Below are 21,447 nucleotides of genomic sequence, written 5' to 3'. Positions count from 1 at the left end.
GAATGAGTCCTTTTAACACTTCAAAGCAGTGTGCCAAGTGAAGAGAACGTGTCTCAGAGACAGACGCTCACCAAAAGAACAAAAGCTTTATTACTCGTACACTTTCAGAAAAAAAGTAGTATTACTTGCTAACTTTGGGGTAGTAAGGGTTTGTCACATATTTTACAACCATCGTATAGTCAGCGCAGTTAATAACGGCAAGGGTGGTAACGATTACCACCTTGGCTGTTACTACCAGCATTTAATAACTGTTACTACCCTAGCCATTACCACCCATGGGTTGTAACTTTTAAAGGTTTCAAGAAAAAAGTAGTAACCCATAGTACCCTGTTCATTCATTTTGGCGCATTATTTCTCCATTGCTAATGTTGGTCAATCAATGTTCCTTTACTGCACAACTTCGGGTAATGTTACGTGGTGTACCATAATTGCGAAAAATACATTGACCTAACAGGTTTACTATTTTTTTATTTTTTTTATTGTGTTTACTATTTTTTACGCATACAGTATGAAGTAAGCGATGGTATATATAGCCTCTACTTTGCAGGTGCATGTCTGGCACAAGGAAGCACTTGTGTTTCAGGATAAATTATAACAACGGCAAACCTACAGCACTATATATTACTACCTGGTTAGGCGTGTTTGGGAACGTGGTACAAGACTTTTAATCCGCCTTACTTATAAAAATTATATGTTATTTCTATTCAATATAAAAGTGCTACAAAAAGGCTTTATGTAGAGTGGTTATGTACTGAACTCTTTCCCAGTGCATTTCAATGCTTCACACGACTAGTAAATGAGTGGTGAAAAGCTAATAATCGTTCTTAGGGTTTGACACGCCAAAACAATGATAGTATTTGGAGACACTCCGCAGTATATTAATGGTGACTGTCCTCGGGGCTGATTGTGATTATCTGGGTATTTTATTTACTAGTCTTGTTGATTTGCTACAATTTACTAAGTTTTTTGTAATTGTCTATTATCACGCGTGTAGCACTTGCTTATGAATCGTTAACTTGTGCTTCTCAGTTTTGACAATGTCAGAATAGCGTTTACATATCTCGGTTGCGTATCGATCTTAAAACAAAATGTATCTTCTTGATCTATGAATATCTTCTGCGTCATTTTTTCGTTTAATGATGATAAGTCGAGATGATTGCTCTCATAAGTTATCAGAATCAGAATCACACAAAATTTTGGATTAGATAGTCAACATCCTGGTAGCAAAAAGGTAGTAACGAAGCAAGAAAGGTAGTAACGACTGCAGTTACTACCTTTCTTATTCCAGTTAATGTTTACAAACTTAGGTAATAAACAGGTCGGAAAAAGCTATTCACGGTTGCAGCTAGTAACTGTTTACTAGCATGAGTAGTAAACAGGTAGCAAACGGGTAGTAACAGCCCTAGAAATGTAGTAGCCACTTCAGTTACTACCTGTTTGCTTGCAGTTGCTACCTTTTCACTAACTTCTTTTAAGAGTGAAGAAAAGTGGCGGATCGGGCTAGTCGGTACTCTTTGATAATAGCGTGGAAGCAAGCACAAGGGACGACCAAAAAAGGGACGCAGACAAGCGCTTGTCTGCCTCCTTTATTTTCTCGTCCCTTGTGTTGCTTTAGTGGTATTACATTTCTGATCTGCTTGTTGCACGTTCCTACGGATTGCGGCAAACAGAGGACGTCATTTTCACGTGGCTCGCGTGCGTCTTAAAGGGACAATGAAGAGAATTCAATGACTTGGTTTAAATTCATAAAGCGCTCTTTGAGAATGTCATAAGTTTCGCGATCGTAACCTCAACCTTAATTTTCTTGGTTCATAATGAAATCACATCTTTAAATATTATGCCGTAACAATCTTGCGTGACGTCAAAAGTATCAAAATGTATGTTTAGTGTTTTCGTGACATTGGCTCAATGAAATCTTCTGAAACTTCGTATGCTAGGGGGTCTATGCCACCCACAGACTACAAAGTACTTCAATTTTATCGAGTAAAAGCGGCTTAGGACGCAGTATAAACCTTCAAAATCTATGACGTCATGGTGTTGGTGCGGGAATCTTAAGGTGGCGTCACCTCTCGCATTTCCTTTTTGCGCGTTTTCTCGCTTACCCTAAGCGTCTTCTCGCCGTAAGAATACTGTTTTCAGGATTGTGAAACTGTACATTACTGATACACGAAACAGGGCGTATTAATTTTTGCTTATTACTTTAATGCACAAAAAATCGTCTTTCTCATTAGTGTATCTTAACACAAATGAAGAGAGGGGCGTGTGATATCGCTTCCGAACATTAGAGTGGCATTTGATGCCGCGCACGAACATTCCTTTTATTTAGGTTTAAAAAATTGTTTTTTAGTCCTAAATATCTTCTGCGAACATTAGAGCCATAACGAACGACTGGTCTTCGAGTTCGAGTAGACCTCAGTTTTGATTCCTCCGGTGTGCCGAGAAAACTTGGCTGGTGACGACGGGCTCCAAGTTGACACGTGCTCGTCCGAGGAAGCTGGAAGTGTTGGTCAGGTAGTGGCTCTGAAGGCTTCTCTGTCGGCCATGCACGTCTCAGTCGTCGGTTGCGACGCCTTTGGTGCATGTCGTCATTGGCCATCCAAGCCAGATAGAAAATGAAACCCTTTAACCTACTTCGATAACTTAGTCTAACTTCCATCAAGGTCGTACAGCGAAGCTTCGGGCATTGACCGAATATCTTATGCAAAATCCTTTCCCGACCATGTCAAAAGTAGCGTGCAAACGGCCTGGATGCAGCTTGTTTAATGCTGAGCGTAATGTTTTGCTCATCATCATCTCCGTCAAGCTTTTTCCAGCCACTGAATGTGGGGTAGCTTGTCCCGGGTGTCCTTTCCGGACTGTTCCTTCTTTGATCTCTGTTCCTCCTCTGAACATTTCTTTGATCTCCCTCACCAATAGCTCATCAGACACCACTCTGTTTATTTGTGTTTAGACTGCCACGAGCCACGTGTAAATGACGCCATCGGCTTGCTGCAATTTATCAGAACGCGCAATAAACATTTTGTTCTGTTGCTGAGCGTCTGGCTCCGAGTTATGCTCATTACCACGAAGTTCTGAAAGATTTTGCTATTTTTGCGGTGCTCGTGTACTTTCCTCAAGCGTGTATCTTTAAAACCATCGATGTGAAACCCAACTTCTAGCGCATAAAGAATGAAGAGGCTGTTTCTTAGCATTTTAGTGTGAAATGTCCGACATGCTGTGCATGTACTACTTTTATACTCTCGTCAGTTCTTATTAAAGTGTAGAAAAAATTGCTTGAATTCATACAGTCGTTGGGGCAGCATTGAATGACTTGCTTCGTCACATGGACACCTTAGTTTAGTGCGTACGGAGCAGTGCATGTGTTGCAGGTTGTACCATGTCTACTGTACACAATATGCATGGCTGTCTCACATATACTGCTGGCGTCTATATGATGAGATGATTGTGCATGCGTCCGTAGCAGCTATATTGTGCCAAGGAGCTGATCGAGGTAATGAAGAAGAGTTTCGGAAGCGAAGCTCCCTTAGCCGTGGGTTGTGCGTCCACGATGTATGTAGTAGTAGTAGTAGTAGTAGTAGTAGTACATAGCCACCTCCACGGCCAGACTAGAGGATTGGTATACGCGCACCCTTTTCAATTGAGGAGGGAACCCGCGCGTGTTGATCTTAAAAAAAAAAAAACTTGTATCAGAAGGACGCACTTCGAGCACTATCTCACCAGAAAGGGTTGCCAAGTTAAACTCGCAGGGTGAAACTTCTTTGCTTTAGCAAGTTTAGCGAGGGCTTGGCCACAGTGGCATTGATATATTGAACTAATATATAGCCATGAACTAGAGGTGGTGAAAGGTGGAAAATAGACACGAAGCGCAGGCCGTAAGAAAGTGCGCGAGTGTCACCTATTGTTTAGTCCTTGGAATTTATAGATGGCGGTACTTACATATGCGGATTATATGATGGAAAGATTCGAGATAGAGGTACTTAGAGTGTTCTTTAGAATAACGGAAGGATGGGCAGATGGACAGACAAACAGATGCACGGACGGACGCATGGACGAATGAATGGACGGACAGATGAACGCACAGGCAGACGGACGCACGAATGGATGCACAGACGGACGGATGAACGCACGGACGGTCGCACAGACGAACGTGGGGACGGACGATTTGCCCTAGTCATCATCATGCACTCTGTGGATATGCTGTGTTTTTTTAGTGGCTCATGTCGAAAGATTTAGTATACTACTGTGTAGTTGTGGCCCAACAGAATCAGCCGCAGCTGTGGCCGTCCACAGGATATTTTTTTTTTAAAGACGATAGTTTTTCTTGGGGACCTTCGACGCAGAAATTTTTGTCTGTCTGTCTGTCCGTTTGTCCACACTTAGCGGTACCGGAAACTTTAAACGGCATCAGCCGATACCGCAAACGGCCGACCCCATCCGCAGCGCCCGCCAATGTTGCTCAAGATTCAGTGTTCATACTTGTGCCATTGTCAATTAAAAAGCAAGTATATGCGCATATCTTGCACCATAACAACACGTAAATATTCTGTATGTGCATCTTTTACTAGAAAACGCATACATAAGTGATTCTAAGGACTGAAGCGTTTATCACGTGGCGCTGACCATGCAACGCTTGCACGAAAAGGGAAGTGTTTCCAACACTTTGCTAAGACGATATGGTGGTAGCACCTACCCGTCGCTTTGTGTTCTACACCTTATAACCTTTGATACCTCAGAGCCACGCGTTTGGTTTTCCAAGACAACTGCCAGATAGCGCTCATGTCTGACGTCTGACGTGCCTTGGTGCGGTCGTTCGCCTCCCCTCTGGATGCACCTTAACGCAGCGCCTCCAGAATACCATTCACCGATTTTCTTGCACAGAACATCAAATAAATGTTTTGTTCAATCTCTCCAGACGCAAGACTATCGTCTTTTGACGAGATTTGGAGATTAACATGCAGATACGGGGCGATTTTTTTTGTGTGCAAACCTGTGTTGCATCGCAGATGGGAGAAAAATGACTGCAGGGTGTAGCTTGGCTTAGGGTGAAGCTTGAGGGAGAAAGCACACCTTTTGCACGCACCTTGCCGACGTTCATAACGAGATGAACTCCGCTATTGAAATCGGCGCGCAATTTTCACAGTATATATATTCTTCAATGGTTTCTTAGCATTAGATAAGAGTCGAATACCACAACGAGCCACGCAAGACTCGAGTAGGAATAGAATGCAGCTGGACATTTTCCCAGAGGATGCGGCCCACGCAGTCACGCTGCTCGTGTTAGCCGTTTAGGGCTGTAGAGCGTGCGCCCGACACGTGGGAGGATGGGAAACAGCGAAACGCGCTAACTAAAGTTGTACACGTGTCTCATACACGAGAGTTATAAACGATCCAGGCTCTGGTCTTGTGGTTAGCCATTCCCACGCCTTTGTGTGCTCACGCAAAAACATTTCACGCAAAACATTTGCATTAGCGCATACCGGGAAAAAATCAATTACGGTGGTTTACGGAAAGAAACAACAGTGTCATTGCTTGGCGCGCCATGGTGGGGGACTTCTAATTGACTGTAGGGCTCCTTAATATGCGCCTGAATTTTACTATGCGGGTGTTTTTCGAATGGGTATTGATATGTGGGGTTTAACGTCCCGAAAGTAGTGGAGGGCTCCGAAAATTTTGACCACTTGGGGTTCTTCATCATGCACCTAAATCTGAGCAAATGGTCCTACAGCATTCTCGCCTGCATCGAAAATGCAGCCGCCAGAGCCTGGACTGGATCCCGCGACCTGCGGGTCAGCAGCCGAGGGTCTTTGCCACTAGACCACCGCGGCGGGGTTGTGCGGGTGTTCTTGCATTTCACCCCGATCGAAATGGCACTGCTGCGGCAGGATGCAGAACCAACAACCTCGAGCTTAGTGTCACATACCTTAGCCGGTAAGTTAAACTACCATCGCGGGTATCACACCGATTTGAGATCTATTCTTGATACCGTAGCATTCACGCTGGTGATATAGTATGCTGGCGGCAGTGATACCGTACTGACAAATAAAGTAGAAACATTAGTGTAATGGCAGCTGACTTAATGTAGTGTAATGGCAGCTGACATTAGTGTAATGGCAGCTGACTTTGAGATGACTTAATTAGTGAGCGTAGTTTTGTGTAAGTTTGTGTACGAGCGTTGACATAGTTCACACTAGTGTGCTAGCGGGTCACAATTTGTTTTTATTTTTGTTAGCTTTAAACGTTTTGTGTTTTTTGCTTGTTTGTGCCTTACGTTCATTCCTTGTTCTTTTTTGCTGATGATGTGCTTATGAAGGTCTCGCAAGAAGTTTCGTGAAAAATGTGGAACAGAAAACGGAACACTAAAATCCCCTTTGTTAATCAATAGTGGCTAAACGTAGTAGCCAAGCATAAAATTTTTGCTGAATAAATGTTGAAAGGGACCTGCTACAAATATACACTTGTTTCATATTCACAAATCAAAATTCATTGTTGCTTACACACAAACCCAGAATACTCATTTATAATATTGAAAACTGTACCTAATTCTTGCAGATTATTCATAGAGGATCTCAATGAAGCTTAGTTTAAAACGTCGACGCCGACACCGGCGGAAAAAATCAGCCGAGAGTTTCTATATAATTGCTACCGCAATACAAATATAATATTGCCATAAATATTACCCAGATATTGGAGACAATTCCGCTGATGGTGCTGTCTCAGCGTACCGGCTGCTACCACGCATGCACAGCCCAACTCGACAAAGCTGTTATCGTAATACCTTTTATAGACCTGGATTTTTATTGCTTGTAGGGGGCAGCCAAATTTTGCGGGTTGATGCGGGTCAGGTTAAATGAATGACGGCAGTGTCTGGCCGGATCTTACCGCCAGTTCTCGCTCGCCATCAGCTCTTACGTCACCAAATCCGCAGTCCCTCTTTCAATTTAGGCAGGTAGGTAATGAACTTTATTATAAATCCAACAAGTAATCACTTGCCTGAGCTTGGCCTCCAGGAGCCGTCGTCCGGAAAGCATCATGCAATGTCCTCGGCGGCAGCCTTGGCTCGCTGGACAGCCTACATTTTGTCCACTAGACGTGGGTTAAAAAGAGTGGCTCGCCACCGCTTAGCCAGTCATCCTGGGGTATACACTCACTCTCGTCCGAGTACTGGCAGCGAGCCCCGTACTGTCACTCACAAAGTATATGCGCCATGTCGGATGTCTCGCGCCCGCAACGTGGACAGCTGGGTGACGGATGGAGTGAAGGACACAGTCTATATGTAGGTGTCAGCTATAGTCAAATGTGTCGGTCTGGAAACGCTTCAGGTCATACGCCTGAGGTCAACGCGGGTTTGTTGAAAAGTCTAGGTGCTTTAAAGATGAAGCATTCCATGTTTCAACATGCGTGTGTTGTTGAGGGTTACGTGATCTGATGAACTTCGGGGGTGCGTCGCAATGACCCTGACCACTAGTTCCGAAAAAAAAAAAAAACGTGAGATTCCCTTTGTCGGCGCTCCCGTCCACCGCTTGCTCCTTAGGCTGCTGTCTATTGTATGCAGTCATCCAGTGCACTGTTGTCATGTGCGTGTTCTCGCACTGTTTAATTAATCAGTGAATGTTCAGCGAAATCATACTACGAGGCTTAGGTGTGTAATAGTCAGACTTTCCTCTGTGGTGTCAAATATTTCACTTTCGTAGAATCATAAAATCCTTAGATATTTACCATATTTCATTTATTTCATGCTCATGCACGCACCGAACAGAGCAGAAATCAGTAAAAACGTTGGAGTGATTGACGGAAAGAAGAAAATAAGAAAGAACGAGCAATATGAAGATTAGCAGCAAAGAAACAAACAACCTAAGTTACAACTATTCGAAAGGGTTCGCAATGAAGTCAGGCGGCGACGACAGGCGGCTGGGTTGAAAGGACAGAAATACCCGCAATGATTGCGCGAGAAAAAAAAAAAGCGCCTAGACACCTCCGGTGCCCTTTGTACTAATCTGTTCGAGCTAATGAACTGAGCGAGTGTGTGCATCGGTGGCGTTCGTTGCGCGATCACGCCTCGGTTCTCATTGGTTATATCGAGCGTCGGTTTCCCATCGGGAGCGGCGAAAAAGGTCTAGGTAGTGGCACGACAGCTTTTCAATATGTGCTCTCGCGGGCATATGCGATGCCCCCCCTCCGCACACACACACACACACACACACACACACACACACACACACACACACACACACACACACACACACACACACACACACACACACACACACACACACACACACACACACACACACACACACACACACACTCATATATATATATATATATATATATATATATATATATATATATATATATATATATATATATATATATATATATATATATATATATATATATACACTTTGGAGTTTTGTACTATGACCCGTTATAATTGGTTCTTAACATATCGTAAAACGTCTTTGTATCTCAATATCTTGCTTGCCAAGGTGCTCCAAGGCATGAAGCTCCAATGCGCGGCCGTCCCACGACGAGTGTCTTTTGATATTTCCCCGCACAGGTGAGGGAGCTCGAGTGTCACGATATGGTTTCTTCCTTAAAAAAAAAAAACTACATGTTTCACTTTATGTTGTGATGAAAACTTGGGAACCTTACACTCTAAGGCAAACGGGTCTTAAAAGGGTGTGTGGTTCGTCCTTTTGAGGACTAATGGGGCTGCCACAACCATTATTCACTCTAAAAATATCGAGTAAAAAGGGTGTCTTTTTGTCCCACAACAATAATCGTCATCATATATATATATATATATATATAGGCAGGCATGGTGGCGAAAATGGCCGTAGCGTTGCAATAAGTCAAGTAGATCCTCCAAGAGAACGGTAACAACGGAAGTGTTTAATTCGACAGTTTCGGCCAGAGTCTGGCCTTCATCAGGAGTCATGGTACATTCTGTTTGCGCTCACATTTATAGTATTTTGGGTAAAAAATGAGAGGGAAGGAACGAAAAAAAAAAAAAAAAAAAAAAAAAAAAAAAAAACAGAAAGAAAGAAAGAGTTTGAAAAACGAGAGAGGAAAGGATATCCAGAAAGTTCCAGGTTCCACTGTGCTTCGCGAGTGGCGTCGTCAGTGTGTATTTTCTTAGTATTGCGTTCAGTGCAGTTTGGTGGCGGTCCCTTTATTGTAGACGGGGCCTGGCTAAGGTAAGGGCTTGCGTGTCGCGAAAAATGCTTTTTATTTTTTATTTTTTAAAGACCGTCACTAATTCGGCGTCGGGGACAGCGTTCCGAGGCTCCAGGAAGTCGGCGCGGGAGAAAATGTTTCTTAAGGCGCTGTCTGTCGTTTTGAATGCTATTTTGCTCTGCGAATCCGCGTTTGGGGGTTTTAATTGTGTATGGGGTGGCCCTTCTATATGTCGGGCTTTGTTGTCGAAATGCGGGAAGGGTTTCCAAACTGCGAGAAAGGACGTTTGAAGTGATTGCTATTTTGTACTGGGAAACCGCGTTCGGGGCGTTTAGTTGTGTATGTGGATGTCGGGCTTTGTTGCCAAAATCGGGGAAGGGTTGCCAAAAGGCGAGAAGGGGCGTTTGAAGTGATTGCATTTTGTTCTGGGAATCCACGTTCGGGGCTTTTAGTTGTGCATGCGGTGACCCTTCGACAAGTCGGGCTTGCAACTATTGTTCGGTTATTCAGAGAAATAGAAATAGACGACAGTGGTTCACTGAAACACGCAAAGATATTTGTAGTTGTCCAGTCCTTTCTGGATATCCTTTCCTCTCTCGTTTTTCAAACTCTTTCTTTCTTTCTGTTTTTTTTTTTTTTTTTTTTTTCGTTCCTTCCCTCTCATTTTTTACCCAAAATACTATAAATGTGAGCGCAAACAGAATGTACCATGACTCCTGATGAAGGCCAGACTCTGGCCGAAACTGTCGAATTAAACACTTCCGTTGTTACCGTTCTCTTGGAGGATCTACTTGACTTATATATATATATATATATATATATATATATATATATATATATATATATATATATATATATATATATATATATATATATATATATATATATATATATATATATATATATATATATATATATATATATATATGTAAGGGAAAGAAGTGTATACCTAAGGGCTCGTTTTTTCCGTGTTTTGAAACAATATTAATGAGATACAAAAGAAAATATAGCCAAGGAAAGTATAGGGGAAGTTATTAGACAGAATTATATAGTAAATGCAAAGAAAGAAAAGTGCGTGAAAAGATAACTTGCCGTGGGCAGGAACCGAACCTGCGACCTTCGAATAACGCGTTCAATGCTCTACCACGTGTCTATATATATACGTATATATATACCTCTCGAGTGCATGAACATAAACCTTAGACGTCGTGTCCGAAGTGGATTTGCTTACATCTAACGGCGTTCTTTGCAATACACGTCAATAAGCGGTCGCTGTCCGAATGCAAATATTTAAAGAAACTTCTACTATGTGTTGTCACGCCCACACTTGCAAGAAAACTCAAAATTCATCATTTCAGGAGTTCTCCGTGTACTGGAAACAACTGATCACGTTTCCTATCACTCTTTACGCTGGTTTTTCACGCAGATTGGGGAGGTAGAGGAAGTTCTCGCGAACCCAAACGAGGTCGCGAACAAAACCGCGCAAGGATTGACAGACCACATCGCTTTCGATACCCTTCCTTACCCCGGCCACAGGGACGCACCGTACTCGTATAACGAAGTGACTAAATTCTTTTATCTTGCGCGGAGGGTTCACCTTCCCCCAAAACCTAAACTAACAGACGCCAAGCAGTGACACTTCAGCTACTTCAAACCAAATCCAATCTAAGTCCTGCGTTTCTCCACGAAATATACCCGAACGTCTTCCCGAACGACCTGTGCTCGTCGTGTGGTGAGACAGCCACATTGGAGCATATACTCAGCACGTGCCAAGACATGGACTCAAGCTTCGAATTGGAGACATGGGAGATGCTTCTACGCAGCCCCGCTCGCACTGATCAGCTCACAGCTGTCCAGTGGGCCCGCGAGGTGGCCGGCAGGCTCGGCTTGCCGGTCCTTACGTGGAATGGAGCCGGCTGCGTGACTTGGTCGCGTTCCGCAGGACCAAAATGAAGTCATTTTCCTTCCTTCAAGAGACTTTCGCAAAGAAACGCAATTGGCTTTTTTTAGGAGCGAAGATCCTTAAGGCATGGGTCTGTACACCATCTGAGGTATGTAGTTGTAGTAGTAGTAGTAGTAGGTAGCCACCCGCATACCAGTGGCACATACCCACCCTCGGGCACATATTCACACGCCCACATGTTACCAAAAACGTAGCACGACGTCATTATTACGCTCTTGGTGTTAACAAAGTGCTGACAGCATAAATGTGGTACATACTTTCGTTTAGCCCTTGCATTGTCCGCTGGATGGCGGTACTTGTATATGGTGAATATATGATAAAATGAAAAGAAACGAGATGGCGGTACTTGAAGTGTTCATCATATGGACGGACAGATGAATGGACAGACAAGAAGACGGACAGACAGACAAACACTTGGACGGACGGACGGACGAATGGACGCACGCACAGAAGCACGCACAGACAGACGCATGGATGCACGGACGGACGAATGAACGGGTGCACGTACGGATGGACTGACACACGGACGGACGGACGCATGGATGGACGCACAGATGAGCAAACACACGGATGGATTGACGAACGCTTCGCCCCACTCATCATCATTCGTTCCATGGATATGCTGTGATTTTTTTACAGCGATAAAAGGTCAAGCTTGTGTTCCTTCTACTACGCACAGCGGTGGCGCGGCTGGACAAATCATGATGTGCTTGCTCATCTGGCCATCGAATGTTTGAGTGTTTGAACGTATACGCACCGAACTTTTTTTCTTTTACAGTGAAAGCTCTTATGATATCAGAACACACGTCACGTGCGGTGCTGTAGTTGTCCGCCGCCGCCGCGGTGTCCGTAACCAATATCGTAAAAGAAAAGAGAAAAAACTTAAGAAGTAAAAACACCAAGCACTAAAGTGGGATTTGAACTGGGGTCCTCTATGTGCCAGCCCTGTATTCTACCACTGAGACACGTCGGCGCTTGAAACTCATTTCTAAACTGGCCTTAAGCTGGCTTGATGTCGAGAAAGAAATCTTTCTAATATGACTAATAAAGTGTTACAGAACATCAAAGGAACAACCAGTCGTCACAGAATGCGAACTGCATAACCCGTGGGTGGTACAATGTCCCAACCCATTAGAAAACTTGTTCTTGATTACCTATTAACCATGGTGCATACCCACTTCAGTCATAATTATTCATCGGCAGCCACTGCATAAAAGTATTGCACAATATTCCTAGCAAGTGTGTAGCGGATACCATGCTTCTCCAAAAATGATGAAGGATAGCATAGTGAATGCCAGCGTACTACACAAAAATTCTGGTTATTTATGGCGCAGTGGGTTCTCAACAAGTGTGCTTGTAGCAGTTAATGAATGAGTGCTGAGAAAAGGCTCTGAAACACCACTCGTCGAGCTTGCGCTGTGACAGGCCTGCGCGAAACTGCTTTTTTTTTAAATTCTGAACGGAGCTGTGGCCAGCACGCGAACACACAGAGAAGGATGCCCACCAGTTTTAGTCTTTCCTGGATTGAAATTCAAGCTTTGAGCAAGTTCTTAAATTTGCGTTGTTGCATCAGTTCAAGTCAAAGAGAACAAAGTAGAATGAATCAGGGTAGATATACAGTGGCGCCTCAACATGCTTGTCTCGCCCAGCTCGTCCTCCGCGGGGAAAGAGGTAAATGGAATAAAGTACCAAATAATAACATCACACAGTAAAACGAAAAGTAAAGAATATAAGTCGTAAGCGCAAAAAAAGCAACATGGGAACATTCAAGAGTACCAATAAAAAAAAACTAGGAGAAAATTTCTAACTAAGGCATGGCTGCTGGGCATCGATAATAAAACATCAGTTAAGCCAAGAAAAAAACTCAATTTTATTGCTCAAAACGTCGAAAGAAACATTGCTAACATTCTTGTGTTTCAAGACCCGAAACACGTTATGATTATGAGCCACGCTGAAGTGAAATCTTGGCAAAATTTTGATCTACTGGAGCTCTTTGACGTGTACTTATATCTGAATGAACGGGCGTCTATATATCATTGCGCCACCATGGAAGCCCGACTCCCGCAGCGTAAGCCTCGTCTTACGTGTCAACAGAGGAAAACCCTAAGGGCCCAACAACAAAACGTTCCTTCATTCAGTAAGGAAGTCTTCATTTTGGTGAGGCCGCCTTATGTCTCTGTGTGGGGGCTACGTTGAGATAAAGAACGACTGCTATAATACTGAGCGCACGATCTGTTCTGCGTTAAAGAGGGTCCTTTCTCGGCAAAAGAACACTCTATAACAAGCACGATAACGACAGATGAATGGCGTAAATCATTGATACCTTAGCGAATTTCAAAACATTTAATGAAAAAAAATACAGAAAACGGTGACAAGCGGAGACAAATGCGCTCATGTATGCGTCCTTTAGCCCCGAGTTTCAGTTTAGCTGCCGAAACTCGCCAGAGCTAAGAACCATGATTTGATTGATTGATTTGTGGGGTTTAACGTCCCAAAACCACCATATGATTATGAGAGACGCCGTAGTGGAGGGCTCCGGAAACTTCGACCACTTGGGGTTCTTTAACGTGCGCCCAAATCTGAGCCCACGGGCCTACAACATTTCCGCCTCCATCGGAAATGCAGCCGCCGCAGCCGGGAATTGAACCCGTGACCTGCGGGTCAGCAGCCGAGTACCTTCCACTAGACCACCGCGGCGGGGGAGCTAAGAACCATCTCGTTCACTTGATTATTACTTGATTGAGATATGTACCAAGCTCAAAAGCAAGTGTCTTTGACATGCCAGAAACGGAAAACGGGTTTTCAATAGGCCCATGTATCAGGGGCGGGCAAAAAACGCCAACTTGGCGGCGCGTGGCTGTCGTCACGCTGTGACCAAGGTGTGGCCATAAAAAGATGCTAGATGGTTCATTATTTAATTATGGGTGACTCTAGTGGATTTTTATCACCACTCAGACTAGAACCACTGAAAAAGAAATTCGAAACAGCGGAGAATGAGGATGCCGCACTGTTCAACTTTTCCTTCAATGCCCACCGTGCATGTCCCAGTTCAAGGCGTGCGTACTTAGAAACGCTCACTGTGATTCCGGATCAATAATTTCAACGTGATTCGGAAAGATTCGAGTATAATGAGTGCTAAACAACACAAAGTCACCTATTTATGAAAGACTAGTTGCAGAAGTATTCGCGCGTAATTTCCGGCACGTACGATTCTGCACGCGCTCACTTCTAAACAGCGAACCGGAACGAACTCACGCGCCCACTCCGTCGTTCCTCCGCTTGAGCGAAATGCGTAGACGGCTGTGCCTCGGCTTCCCACTCAATCGTCGAGGCCCTAAAGACGTCATGTTGACACTGCCGCCGTAAGTGCCATAAAGACCGCGATGTCGACGAGGGGGTGCCAGCCCTTCCGGCTAAGCGGACGCTGAGGCACAACTTCCCTTCGCCGGTATTCCGCCCTGAAATATAGAGCGGCGCCAGGGCGGAAGAGTCGTGCTCGTGAGCGTTGATGGAGAAGGACACATGCCATTACTTATCGCGTCCGGTCAGCACTGCTGGCAGCGGAACGTGCCTCCTTTTATAGCCTCGACACATCGTCGTCGTGGACAAGTGTGGCCGCATAGCTAGAAGCGAAGAGCAAATGAGCCGTAAACGTCGTAGAAGTTAAATAATTTTTTTAAGGAAGCCGGGCGAGGACAAACCGCCGAGAAGCGCCCTGCGGTCAAGAAGCAGGATGCGCTTGGGAGAGCTGGTGCCAGTGAACTGAATCGATTCTTTTACCCCCCCCCCCCCCTTCCACCCCATCCACAGAAAAAAAAAACGAAGGCTGTTTTGCCTTCAACTTTTTTCCTTGCTTTTATAGCAATGGTAACATCATTGAAGGTCATGTGGCACACTGTGTAAATCTGGAGCAAAATTCATTACGGCCGTTTTAGGTTTTTCCTTCTTATGTTGTGCCAAGGATGGTGTTTTTAGAACAGGGACGTCAGGCCCTCACATGGTAGTCGGGCCCTTGTGGTAATGTCACATCTATTGAATTGCTGGCTTTCATTACACATTCAAAATATTTTATCGTCGGTAAGCTACACCAAGCACTTGTGCCAATATTCCAGGGAACATGAGCGTGGCAGAAGTTCTCTTTTTTTTGCTCCCGTTTCTTTCTGTCACCTTTATTTTTCGTTATCTCTTAGTACAGTACAGCGTAACCTGTTTATCTATATGATGGCGGCACTACTGTATGTTCTCCTTGTATATATCTCTCCCCTTGACACTATAAGAGTAAGCTTCACGAAATAACTTTACAGGCTATTGTGAGACATTACCTGTGATTTTACATCTGTAAAAAATGATGGCGGAGTCCACCATCGCACATAACATTGGTCGAAAACGTGAATGTGCCAAACGATCAAGAAAAGAACAGGAGAAAAGGAAAGACAGAGATGTCACCAGTCTAGAAGGACCGATATGCTCCCGAAAAGGTAGCATGCCGGTAGCATGCGAGCACTGCATGACGTGCTTAAATTGTGAACCGCGATTTCAGTTTGCAAAAGTCTTTGCTAGCAGTAGATTAAAAATGGCTCGGGAAGCGTTAGAATAACTTTTCATTAAGAAAGCAGGTGATGAGTGTGTAAGCGACATTCAATTGCACTGTACAATGATAAAATGCAATTTCTTTCGTGCTTTGTTTGAATTTTTTTCTTTTTTCATCTATAGTGGTTGTTCTCACGGTGCGCCTGCGCAGCTTGTTCACTTCACTTCAATTTATTACCCTAAAGACCCCGGTGACGGAGTATTACATAAGGGGTGGGTTAACAAATGGAGGATACAGAGAGGGATCTTCTGACAAACAATATGCATTTATAATTTGCGCAAACGTTGATGAACACGTGATGGCTGCAATGTCACGGGGAAGGCCATTCCATTCCACTGCTGTGCGAAGAAAAAATGAGGCAGTAAAAATACTAGTGTGAACGCGTGCGCGTGCGATTGAATAAGGATGGGTGGTGCGGTGAGGTATGCGCGTTGGTGGGATGATGTAAGGTGCTTGATTGACGGAACTGTGAAAAAATTTGTGCATCAAACAGAGGCTGGCGGTGTGGCGACGCACAGAAAGATTAGCAACATCAATGTCATGTTTTAGGGATGATATGCCTATGTCGTATGAATATGAGGAGTGAATGAACCTATAGTGGCACGATTTTGTACAAATGTATAAAGGTGTCGATCTGCCTTCAAAAAAAAAATCACAGCATATCCTTGGAGTGCATGATGATGAGTGGGGTGAAGCGTTCATCCGTCCGTTCGTTCTTGCTTCCATCCGTCCGTACGTCCATCTGCCCGACCGTCCGTGCGTCCATCTGTTCGTACATGCGCCTGTTTGTGCGTCCGCCCGTCTGTGCGTCCATCCGTGCGTCCACCCCTGCATTCGTCCGTCCATCCATCCGTCTATCTTGTGAACACTCCTAGTACCGCCATCTCGCATCTTTTCATCATATATTCAGAATTGGAACTACCGTCATCTATCGGACATTCCGAGGACTAAACGAGAGGTGGCACTCGCGCATTTTCTTACGACCTGCGCTTCGTGTCTACTTCCCAACTTTCACCACCTCGAGTTCACGGCTATATACTAGTTCACTATGTACATGGCACTGCGGCCCAACCCTCGCTAAACCTGTTTAAATTTTATTCTTGTCTCTGCCAATAAATTTTCTAAACAGGTTTAGCGAGGGTTGGCAGAGACAAGAATTGGCAGAGACAAGAATAAATTTATTGGCAGAGACAATTGGCAGAGACAATTTATTGGCAGAGACGAGAATAAAATTTAAATAGAACATATTGTTCTTAGATATACAATGTTGATGATGACAAAACAGACTTATAAATATTAGATGACGTAGAAAGAACATGTACATTCGATGGTTCACACAAACACAGCCATACAAAAGTGTGTAAAAAAAGGACAGATACACATAAGAATATTGCAAGGTAAACAAGAGGCACAAAAGAAACATGAATATGTACATTTCGCATATTTCCTTGTTGGCATGTCATTCGGGCCGGCGCATCGACACATCAGCTAACGATAAGCCTTGCTAAAACCAAGGAAGTTACGCGCAGCGAGTTTAACGTGGCAACACTTTCCTGTCAGATAGTGCTCAAAGTGCGTCCTTCTGATACTAGTTTTTTTAGTAAGCATCAAACTCAAGGAAAATTTTATTGAATATTGAGTCACCAATGCTCGCCTCTATAAGTTATTTCATCAGAAGCAACCATATTTTTATTTAAAAATAACGTGCGTGGGTTTCCTCCTCAATTGAAAAGGGTGCGCACGTGCCGCTCCTCAAGTCCGGCCATGAAGGTGGCTACCTACTACTACTACGATGGCCACTACTACTACTACTGCTACTACTACTACTACTACTGCTACTACTACTACTACTACTACTACTACTACTACTACTACTACTACTACTACTACTACTACTACTTCTACTACTACTACTACTTCTACTATTACTACTACTACTACTACTACTACTACTACATACATCGCGGATGCAGGACCCGTGGCAAAGGGAGCTTGGCCCTCCCAAAAAATCAGTTTTAGTGTGTGCTTGTGCTCGTCAGTTCCTTTCTCTGTGTCTTGTTTAGTTGTCCTACTCACAATGCTTTCTATGTTAAAACACCAACTCGCCCAACACTCAACTATTTTACGGATATGGAGAATGTGCCAAGAGGCTTTATTTTTATGAGTACTAATTTTAAATAAAACCACGCACGAAGAGTATCCTTTTCGTTATCTTTGGCTTCACTGTGTGATTTGAATACACCTTTTGACAGGCAGTAAATAACACCAGAGAAATGGTATCTCTTGATTGACCCATCATCCTATCGGGATTTTTCTGCTTTTCATGAGGTGAATCATAGTAGCTGCGGAGTCTCTGTATAGGGTAGAGTAGGGTAAAATCAGACAGGGGGGCAAAACGCGACATCATGGCTTTGCCGGTCACTGTAGCTAATACAAAAACTATATTTTTTTGTCTCTCTTTTCCAGCGGTAAGTGCCTGTCCTTGTATACCTTTTTTATGTGTAAAAAGTTGATGATTGCTCAGAGTGTTCGTGCGGGAAAAATTACGAGGTTCATGTCAGTGTTTTAGTGACCCGTCGAAAAGGGGCGACAATCTGCTCGGCCAAATTTTCGGATCTGTGCATGAACCTTCTCCTGTGTGGTATTTTTTTATATTATACTACAATCTATATAAAACGATGAGTTTAGTCCGTTTGATACCTGTGAAAAAAGAGTGAAAATTGTCCTAATTCTGACATGTTAGAGGAGCAAAACGCAACAAAAAGGCATATAATTACCTTAAAGAGTATCCTAATAATGTAACCATTGCCTTAAAATTATTATATATTATATTTCTTTGTATAGAAGGGTTAGGACATGAAATAGTACATCATATAGAGCTTCCCGAGAAGAAAACGACAAGAAAAAGCTCTGATTCAGGAAAAGACTGCTTTCATTCGCACTGAATCAAAGTTTTTCAGGGTTCCCAACCATGCTCTTAAAAGATGCGTAAAAAATGTTGGAATCTCCAAGTAAAGTCGTTCACAAACACGTCTTGGGACAAAGTTTTACCGACGTTTTTTTCAAAATTATAAGTGAATAAAAAACAACCGCTAAGAAATTAAAATCTAGCTCAGTTTTAAATTGATTGTCTCATAAAGCCTCGCGGATGAATTTAAAAGTCATGGAACGCCTGAGCAATCCCGCATAGAAACGGCAAGGTGAAGAAGATACGTCAAAACATGTCTATCCTCCGATTGTTCAATAATCCAATGAAGTGCAAGTGTTCACTAAAAGACAACATTAGCACAAAAAATACTGGTGATGTTTTATCTTCAAGAAGCTTCATAGCAACACAACACCGTGTTATGACTAGATTCTATGCTTCGAGCTTAAGGACTGGGTTCCTTGAAGCTGCGTAACAGCCCACTGAGTGAATTTCAAGTTTTTCTACTACAAGAACTGAAGGAATAAAATTTTTCACACTGCCTCGTTTTGCCCCACGCACCATCTCGTTTTGCCTCGCAGGTTTCGGCAAAATGAGACATGTGGAGCATTTTTATTTCATTTTAAAATAATGTTTTGAATGGTAGCAACAGGGCAATATTTATGTAGCACATACCTTGTACCCAAACGAAAGTTTCTGCATTGATGATCAATTGTGAGAAGTGAAATAAAACAGAACGTGGCTGACCCCCTTATATAGAAATTGGTATAACACGATAGTGGAACGTGTCTTCACAGGAATAGCTCTGTGTTTGTTGTGCATTGTTTCAGGAACAGCAACAAATCTCGGTCACGTTAAGAACGCGATGCAGCTCAAAACTTGCAGCGCACACCTCAAGCAGAAAGCACGCGTGAACTCAGCATACACGCGATGAGCGCGGACCAACAACTTTCACCTGAGCACTACACTTGAAAGTACGTTTTTCAAACAGAAAGAAAGACACACAAAACGAGCGCACAAGTATACACAGGACAAGCAGAAACAACTGCCACGATTCTTCCTGCGTTGTGTGTGAGCAGCGTACTCCTTCGGTAAACGCAGGCGCGCAGCTTGTGAAGTGGCCTTCGTCCTCTCCCAAATTACGAGTCGGATAAGCGCGCGCGCAGGAGAGACCACTCTCCGTGAAGGCGGCGATTCGTGGAGGTAGTTGAGGCGACGAACGTTATTGTGCGCCCAATGCAAGCCCGTCGCGCCATCTCGCCACTGAGTTTGTAGCTCTGAAGACTGCCTAAATGTGTATGGTGTATATAAAGGGCTTGCCGTTACCATTCCGGAGAAAATACGCTCCATGGCGTAGTGTTTAGCACTGCGCGCTGAGAATCGAGAGGTAGCTAGTTTGAGCCCACGCGACGAATTCTTGCCTTCTCGATTTTTCTTCGCAGTCTGTTCGTGTATATTTTACAACGTCATATTTATGTCGGAAACACGTCATCGGAGCCATGGTGGACTCCGGATAAAACACTTCCTTGTTAAAATAAATAATCAGCATTTTAAAATTCTTGTCGCATTTTACCCCACTCTACCCCATATCGACTATAGTATTCACATTTTTTCGAAGTTGTGAGCGCAACGCATTTACCGAGTTGCGTGACTTTTCGTAAGCTTTGAACGTGATATCAAAAATTTTTGTATTTGGTAGAGTTTCAACTATTTGATTAATTGCGTGAAGATTGTTCACGGCCGAATAGCCATCCTTGAAGCCAGCTTGTTCTCAATGTTGATTCAAATAAGCTTTAGATGTAGTCCTATCCAAAATTCTTTTCGTGAAGATATTGTACAATGCTGGAAGAACACTGGCTAGTCTGTAGCTCTTATAATGACGTTCACGCCTGTCTTTTTTGTATATTAGCAAATTGTGGGCGTTTTTGCAACTCACTGATGCATTTGAATTATTAAGGCAAATGTGCAGAGTGTCGTGAGCTTCTTAAAAAAAGATTCCTTTGTATTTGATCGAATAGGTTGTTATGCCGCCTTATTCGGCTGCTTTCCTTCTGGATATGCCTCGCAGGCATCGGTAATTACGCTTGGAACCTTTTTCGAGACTTTGTTGTCATGTTACAATTTCATTTCACACGAGGTAGGGCTACTTATCTTTAATATGGACAGTTCAGAGTACAATTTTTCGACTACCTTCACTACGTCATTAAGATTTCTAACCATATTGCTCTGCCTATCTTTGACCGCATATATTATTGTTCTTCTCCAACAGAGTTATTTTTTAGTTCCCTTGACAATACTAGCCTTTTTTTACTACAGCCTCTTCCTAATGTGCGTTGTAGTTTTGTATGTTACTAAGTTTACTTTGGTTGATCAATTTCGACAGCTAAAACTTCTACATTGTATCGTGAGGTAATTACTTTCACCTGTTCTCTTTTCTTTATGAAGTGATCAGTTGTTTGACATAGTTTCCTTAATTCTTATCTTGATGCTTTACCTCCTATTTCAAGTGCTCCTTTACGAATTATTTTATTTACGATTTTGTTCATGTTCTCGATAAATTTATTTCAATTTTGTTCCAAAGCATTGCCATATTTCTCATTTGCAATCTTAAATTTCTCTTCTTTAACCTGATGACACCTGAATTGGTTTATTCTTTGGGTACTAATTTTCTTCCGGCTCTCATTTTAAGTCTAAAAGAACTAAACTTTGTAGTTTGCTGGTAGATTAAAACGAAGCTTTGAAGAAGGCCGATGTCAGAAAGAGTAGTCCTACAGCTTTACACTACAAACT

At 43.2% G+C, this 21,447-nt stretch overlaps 1 protein-coding gene across 2 annotated transcripts in view; it reads left to right on the top strand.

The window, feature by feature from the left end:
- LOC119176922 (beta-alanine transporter) overlaps positions 1–21,447 on the top strand; it is a 113,121-nt gene that overhangs the window by 7,456 nt on the left and 84,218 nt on the right. The gene's annotated exons all lie outside the window — the stretch shown is intronic.

The sequence above is a fragment of the Rhipicephalus microplus genome, chromosome X, assembly GCF_043290135.1.
Source record: "Rhipicephalus microplus isolate Deutch F79 chromosome X, USDA_Rmic, whole genome shotgun sequence".
NCBI classification, from domain to species: Eukaryota; Metazoa; Arthropoda; class Arachnida; order Ixodida; family Ixodidae; genus Rhipicephalus; species Rhipicephalus microplus.
Note: the sequence above shows the minus strand (reverse complement) of the source record. Positions and strands in the feature narration are given on the sequence as shown.